General features: G+C 33.8%; 1 non-coding gene across 1 annotated transcript; it reads right to left on the reverse strand.

The window, feature by feature from the left end:
* Positions 1-7,034: 7,034 nt before the first annotated feature.
* LOC120074811 (small nucleolar RNA R71) lies at positions 7,035-7,141 on the reverse strand. Its single transcript, XR_005481092.2, has one exon. It is a non-coding gene; the product is annotated as a small nucleolar RNA R71 (small nucleolar RNA).
* Between the last annotated feature and the right edge of the window lie 1,076 nt (positions 7,142-8,217).

Consider the following 8,217-nt stretch of genomic DNA (forward strand, 5'->3'; position numbering starts at 1 on the left):
TATCACATAGGGTTCAAGTTACCTTAAATAACCTTGAATCTTAATTTATTGGATTTGAGTTGTGCAAAAAAAAAAAACACTTTATTTATTTCAAATAAATATTACTTTATTTATTATACAATTTGTCTACAAAATTATAGGACGAGATTTAGGACATAAATCCCAAAAAAATTACTATTCCAAGTATACGAACAATATATCTAACAACAATCAACGTTCTGTCAGTAAATTATTTTGAGTTTAAGCATCTATGCTTCATTTTATAAGCATTATTTTTTAAGTGTATCAGATACCAATCAGTAAATATTTGAAGTAAAATATGAGTGTAAACAACATATCTAACATCGATCAACACTTGAAGTATATTAGTATATCACACACCAATCAACTTTTAAATATATTAATAATATATCAACAATATACGATAGAAATCATGTAACCAAAAGTATAAATAGCAATCAAATAGCAACATGATCAAATAACCTTCAGTATTACATAGTAAACATGAAGGGATTGAATCCCAATGTGGAAGTAATTTATCACTTTCCTCAATTTACTATAGAAAAAATCGCATAACAGATACATAAAGAATTAGGCTAAACATGCTGTATACAATAATTAATTAGGGAGGATGAATTACAACCTTTGTAGAACCAATTCTTAAAGACATTTTCCCAATCTTCTAGATCCACTACATAATCAAATCACAAGAAAGACACAATCATCAATCTTCTCTGATATTCTCTTTGGAACAATGAAGCTTGTGGGAGCTTTAGTGTTCTTGGAGAAGGGGAAGGAAAAACTAGAGAACTCTTCTCTATTCCTTTTTTTATGTGAGAGTGAGAGAGAGCTACTCTGTATTTTTGGATTTGGTATCCTAAATATCATATATTTTGTAGTTTTTAAAAAAAATTATATATTTAATAAAATAAGAGGTATTGTATTAATATTTAGATTGCATTAATTAAATCCAATAAATTAAGATCCAAGGTTATATTATGAAACTTACAACATGTATGTGGTTGACATAAAAGTGGATCATGTTTAAGTAATAACCTAAATGGTTTGTAGTAGATAGATAAAGTTTGGTACCTTATCCTGGTGACATTACGAATACAACTCGCTTTGTAGTTGTTAAAATTGTTATAAAGTGCTACAAATGATATATTCCAGATCATTCATGTGGAGACATGTAAGTGAGGGTATTCTATACAAAGAGTTTGTATAAGATGGAACCATGAAATGAATAGTCTCTTTATATAACACTGGTGCTAGAAGAGCCTTGCATTTCACTAGGATGACCATAGATGACTTGACTTTAATCTTGAGTGAGTTGTGAACTCCGGTTTATGAGGGCAATCTTTTAATTTGTATGGGTGAGAGTGGCCATGTTAGTCGACTCAACAAATCTACTATTTCAAGGAATTGTCTGAGTGGGGACCTGGGAACACAACTACATAAGTTGAAATTCGCTCCTTTTCGACCTTAGGGAAAGTAGATAAATTGCACCCTTAATAGCTGAGTCCGGGTCTTGAACAATGAGACCTCAACCTCTCATTAGCCCGAGAGGTTTCAGTTTATAGTTGGACTATAAATTATTTGTTCATTAGAGGAATCAATGGTACTTAAGGACTTAGAAGTAACTACAGGGATAACATGGTAATTTGACCCAGCTATAGGTATGAACAATTTGTGAAGGGTCGACTTATGGTTTATTGGTTATACCCGTAGACACAGAAACATATCTGCAGTGCGAAAAGTGCAACTATCGGTCTTTAGTGGAATGATTGGTAGTTAATGAATATTGATTAATTTAATTAAAGAGTTTAATTAATTAATCTCATACCATTGGAGCTTCTAATCTGTAAGTCATAAGATCCCCTTGTTAACTCGCTAAAGGATAAGTAATGAGGAATGATTTGAATTGTTCAAATCACTTGAAGAAATTTTATATTAATATAATTAATATATAATGTGGTTAATTATAGTGTGATATATAATCCAAATTATGTAAGAGGGAAATATTTGAATGAGACTCGAATATTAAATTCATATGGAATTACAGTATAAGAGAAATATATTTGAATGAGATTCAAATATTAGATTTGTATGAATTGGATTCATAAAGATATGTATACATATAAATATGTGATATTTATATGTTAATTAACTTTATATTAAATATGATTTAATATATTGATTAATTAACGGTTAATTAATTGATGATTGGAGGCTAGTATAAATATGTGATATTTATATTAACTAATTAACCCTATATTAAATGTGATTTAATATATAGTTATTTAATTAGTGTGTTAATTAATTAAATAATGACTATTTAATTATTTAGCTTTAAAGGTGGAAAAAGGAAATCTTGGAGAACGGGTTAACCATTCTCTAAATAAATATTTCTTTATGGCTATTTAGGGCTAAGGGTTTCATTTGATGAAAAATCCGAGCCTCCACATATAACTCTCTAAACAATTTCTCTCTACCCTTTCCTTTTCCACTTCCAAGTGGCTAAAAACCACACTTCTATCCCTTGAAATTTAAGAGAATAACAAGGTTACACTTACAGTGGTGTCCTTGTGTGTTGAAGAGTCATTCGTGAGAAAATAGGGAGGAAATCGAGAAGATCGGGATTCGACAAAGGTAAAATCTTTTTTTCCCTTTTCTTCTTCTTTAATAGCATGCTAATTAATTGATGTTTATCTTATATTCTTCATATTTGGAGTGTTGTATTTTATTTCCATAAAATCGAAAAACTAGATGCAAGGCGATCTCATGCTTTCACGAGAATTTGATTCCCTTCATATATGTCTTAGTCTTCTAGGATTTAGAATAAAACGTGAGGGGGGTTAAATTCCCTTGAAGGAACCATTGAAGGTCCTTAAGCGAAAAACGAGATCGGACTCAAATCCAAAATTTACAAAACATCAATTTTACAGTAAAAACATACAGAAATTATGCATCTAAAAATAATTTAGAGCATGCTAAAACTAAATTACAGAAAAGTAAAATGAGTTTCAGAACCCTTACCTTTGAAGACCGATTCTTCTTGAAAGAAACCCTCGAACCAAAAGGGACACCACCATGATGAAACATTTATATTCTTTATGTGAGAATCTAGGAGTTTATATGTGCTTTGGCTATTTTGGAAGAGGAAAAATTGAAAGAGATGAGAGGAGGAGAAAATGGAAAAAACCCAAAACGTTTTTGTATTTTTCTCTGTGATAGTCTATCTGAAAAATAGGGGGAGAGGATGAAGATCACCAACCACCCCACTATCACGTACTTTGAGAGAAAGAGGAGGAGGAAATTACAACTCCCTCCTAAAAATTGTTTTCTTTAAAAATAAAATAACTTAATTAAATTAATTTTAATAAAAACTTTAATATATATTTATATGATAATCACTTTATCATATAATATATATTAAACTATATGTTATATCAAATATAACATATAACCTATAGTTTAATATTGTATCCAATACAATATAACCTATAGCTTAATTCTCTCAACAACGATATTTAATATAAATCCTATTTATATTAAATTTAACTATATGAATTCACATAATTAATATTTAAATCATATTCAAATATTTATTTCCTCCCAAATAAATTTTATATTATAATGTATCAAATACATTATAGTAATTATATCATATATAATAGATTAAATTTATCTACTTACCCCGACGTTGAGGAAAAAGTTAATTTCTTCTTGTGTAACTGTGTTCTCAGCTCCCTAATTAGACGAATCCCCAAAATAGTAGGCTTTTTGAGTCGACAATCTGACCACTCTCACCCATACAAATCAAAGGACCGCCTTCATAGGTAGAAGTTCACAACTCACTCAGGATTCAAGTCATGTCACCTATGGTCATCATGGTGAAATATAAGTCTCTATTATGAATAGTGTTATATAATTAGACTAGTCATTTCGTGGTTTGGTCTTATAAAGCTCCTTTGTATAGAATATCCTCGCTCACATGTCTCCACATGAATTATCAAGATCAGATCATTTTTAGAACTTTACAACATTTATAACATCTACAAAGCGAGTCATACTCGTAGTGTCACTAGGATAAGGTATCACCCGTATGTCTTTACATGCATGTTTAAACTACAAGATAACCTTGGAGGTTAGTTTATTGGTTTGTGGGTTTAATACAACTAAATGTCAAATAAATAATCACATATTTTATTAAATAAATAAAAATGTTTATACAATACAATTACAAACTATAGGACCCTATGAGATTTAGGCCATCAACCCAACACCCCTCACCCTAATAACCATTTCCCTGCTGATTGATTAATTTATTTAATTTAAAATTTAAATTAAATCTAATTTAGTTTAAATAAATAATAATCAAATTAACATTTATTTAATATTTAATTAAATATCAAATATATTAATTTAATATTTGAATCATATTCAAATACAATTCTCTCTCGTTACCTATAGTTTAATATGAATCAAATTTACATTAAATTTACTATATAGGTTTAATATGAACCAAGTCATATTATTTAATATTTGAACCTCAAATATTATTGTCTCATATTATATATTTTAGATTTGAATTTAATTTAAAGAAACTATATATTATAATGTATCTATATACATTATATTAAATTGTATCATATACAATAAATTTTCTTAAACAATAATTTGAACACTTTAAATTTACAACACCTAAATCCTTGTTTATTCTCGTTAAGAGCTAGCAGATGACCTTATGAACCTACGGTTATAAACTCCAATGGTACAAGATTAATTAATTAAATTCTTTAATTAAAATAATCAACATTCATTAACTGTGGGGCACTTCACTACTGACTCATAGTTGCACTCTTATGAACTGTAGAATATTTATGTGTCCATTGAGTTTTAACCATTTCCTATAAGTCAATCCTTTACAGATTGTTTGTAACTATAAATAGGTCAAATTACCATTTTACTCTTGTTGTTACTTCTTGCTCCTTATGTGTCACTAATCCTCGAATAAACAATATGTTTATGATCCAACCATAAACAAAATCCCCATCGGGCCAGTGAGAGGGTGAGGTCTCATCGTTCAAGTTCCGAAGTCAACACTTAAGGGAATAATTTATCTACTTATCCTAAAGGAGGGAAGAAGTGAATTTCGTCATGTGACTCTTGTTGGGATTGGTGTCATAATTCTCTCGGAGTCTCGTTATTTGTATTGATACACATTGTTTAATGAATAAAATAATTGTTATTTCATTTTGGCATTTACTTATTTCCAATAAACAAAGCTTCTTGGTTATTGATAACGGCAGAAATGCACGTTATCATAGTGCTAAGTTCTTAAACAATACTGGCTTGCATTGATAGAATATGATAAATTGCGTCAAAAAAGCATTAAGTTTATTATATTACGGCCGCATGCATTCATCGCATAGGAACAGTTGATTTTTGTGTTTTTATGCAGAATATGCGTTAACGCAAGGCAAAAATTGCGATCATAGAAAATCATTGGTCAAGCGCAGCATTACCGCAAGACTTTGCAGTGATTGTGTTCGCAAACATTTTCTCAAGAAGGATTGCCGCAACTTGGTCGGTGCAACATGGTGGGCGCATCTGGGTGAAAGGCTAATTAATCGCGATGGGACAGAAAGCTTATGACAGTTGAATCCGAATTAAATTGACAGCCGCTAACGATAACAAGTACATTCAATTTTTCGGTGACAAATATTTGGCGCATCAATCAAGATTAAAGTCGTCCCATCTGTGCAATCATGAGAGAGAAGCCGTCGTTCACCCTAGATGTTCTATAAATACCAAAGGCATCCTTCAAAAAAGAGGTTAAGCAGTTCACCGTTCCACCAGTTCAAATATTCATACGTTCGGATTGCACGTCTTTGTTCATAGTTTTCCGTTCATTTTAAGGCGGAGCAAGAAAGGAGTGGTGACGCTGAAGATCGCTCAGGACAACTCGAGAGAGAACCTTGAGGCGTAGAAGTAGAGAGCGGGCCGACCCTCGCGATAGCGAGTTTATCTTTCGAACACGAGTAGAAAATCAGTGTAAAAGCCTGGGCAGCAAGAGATTGCTACTAGGCTCTTTATTCTATTCTTGCATTGTTATTTTGTACTTCATCATTACATTTATACAATGGAAGTTCTTAATCTACATCTGTTCACTCTTCTAGTACGCATGAGTAGCTAAACTGTCGAATGGGTTGAGAAGAACTAAGCTAACATAACCTAAGAAGTTCATTGCTTACGATTATCTTGTGTTATGCTGTGCCAAATACCCCTTTAGAACTACTCGAGAGAGAGTCTGAAGAAAGAACCTAAGACTCGAGAGAGCAAGGTTAGAATCTAGACTCGAAAGAGCAAGATTAGAACTGCATAAACGAGAGATAGGGACTTAGAGATAAGCTTTGTTTGCCCACTTGCATCGCATGCATCCTAGAGATAGGAATGATATTATGTGGTCGCCTTATTTTTGTGTGTGCTATTCTGTCATCGCATAAATAAGAATAGAGGCTTATGTGTAGGTCCTATAGACTTATCGCATATATCACATGCGTTCTAGTATCAGAAGTTGTAGCATTCGCATCGAGAGATGGTTTACTATTGTATGCATGTTACATGATCGCAAAGCATGAACGCATCTTAGAAAGTGTTAGCCAAAACCCTTCTCAACCCATTCACCGCATACTCGTCGTATCTTCCGCTCACAAAGCATGAACGCATCTTAGATGGATCGAGGTTTGAAATGAAGCCGGTAATGTTGTAGATGATCCAGGCTGCTGGGCAGTTTGGAAGAAGGCATGCGAAGACCCGCACGCCCACCTCCGAGCTTCATAGAAATCTACAACACTTTTGTGTTCCCGAATATCTCAATCGAGGAAGTTTGACTCACTCTGTTCCCATTTTCCTTATACGATCAAGCAAGAAAATGAACATATTCTCTCGAACTGGGGGAGATAACTTCGTGGAAACAGGTGGAGGAAAAGTTTATGAAGAAGTATTTCCCACCAACCGAGAATGCTAGGAGAAGGAAATTAATAACAAATTTTGAATAGGAAGATGATGAATCGCTCAGCGATGCCTGGGCGAGGTTCAAGCGGCTGGTAAGAGACTGTCCACATAATGGCTTACCAAACTGCCTACAAATGGAGATTTTCTATCAAGGACTGAATCCCTCTTCGTAGACCGTTGCCAATGCTGCAACCGCTGGTGTCTGCTCAATAAAGCATATGAGGAGGCAAAGAGTATACTTGACCGCATTTCTAAAAATCACGAGAATTGGCGGGAAAACGATCAAAGATCAAGAATTAAAGATAATGACGCAAACAATGGGGCCATCGCATCCCTGCAAAATCAAATGACTGAGATGATGAGTTTGATACAAGGCATCACAATTAATAACACGGGAGCGAAGAAAGGGCAGGTTAGTGCAATTGCTCAAACCACTGCAAGTTGTGTCATTTGCGAAGATGCTCACTCGATGGAAGAATACCCAACAAACCCGCAGTCGGTATGCTTCATGAGAAATAATCTCTATTCCGATACATATAACCCCGGGTGGCGAAACCACCCAAATTTTGTGTGGAAAAATCAACAACAAAGCTTTCAACCTGTGGCACAAAAAGGGGGGCCATCCGGATTTTTCCCGCAAACAAACGGTACAGCGCATAGCCAAGCTAGCAGCTCAAAAACACCGCAATCTTCGTCCTTAGAGAGCTTGTTGAAGAAATACATTAAGGAAAACGAATCAGTGCTTCAGAATCAAGCTACATCCATTAGAAATCTCAAAATTCAAATGGGACAAATTGCGGACGAGCTGAAAAATAGACCGCAAGGAGCGTTGCTTAGCTCAACTGAGCTTCTCGCAATGCTGGGGTAACGGGAAGGAACAATGCTTAGCAGTCTCCTTGCTGAGCGACAACATGACTGCGGAAGTAGAGGAGAAGCCCATTACGACCTTGAATGCGATGACAACCGAAGACCCATTAACCTATAGTTTGGAGAAGCCCGAGAAAATAGTCCCTGAAGTTGCGTCCACCCTTAAGCCTCTAGATCTTGAGACAGAAGAAGTCCAACCACCAAAAACTCCACAAAGATTGAAAGAAGAATAAAATGATGAAGAAAATATCGCAATAGTGGCTGCAACGCAAAATGCTATGATTCCACATAAAATGGGTGACCCAGGAATCTTCATGATACCATGCT

The sequence above is a fragment of the Benincasa hispida genome, chromosome 3 (genome assembly GCF_027475165.1).
Source record: "Benincasa hispida cultivar pf3 chromosome 3, pf3_genome.v1.1, whole genome shotgun sequence".
Taxonomy (NCBI): Eukaryota; Viridiplantae; Streptophyta; class Magnoliopsida; order Cucurbitales; family Cucurbitaceae; genus Benincasa; species Benincasa hispida.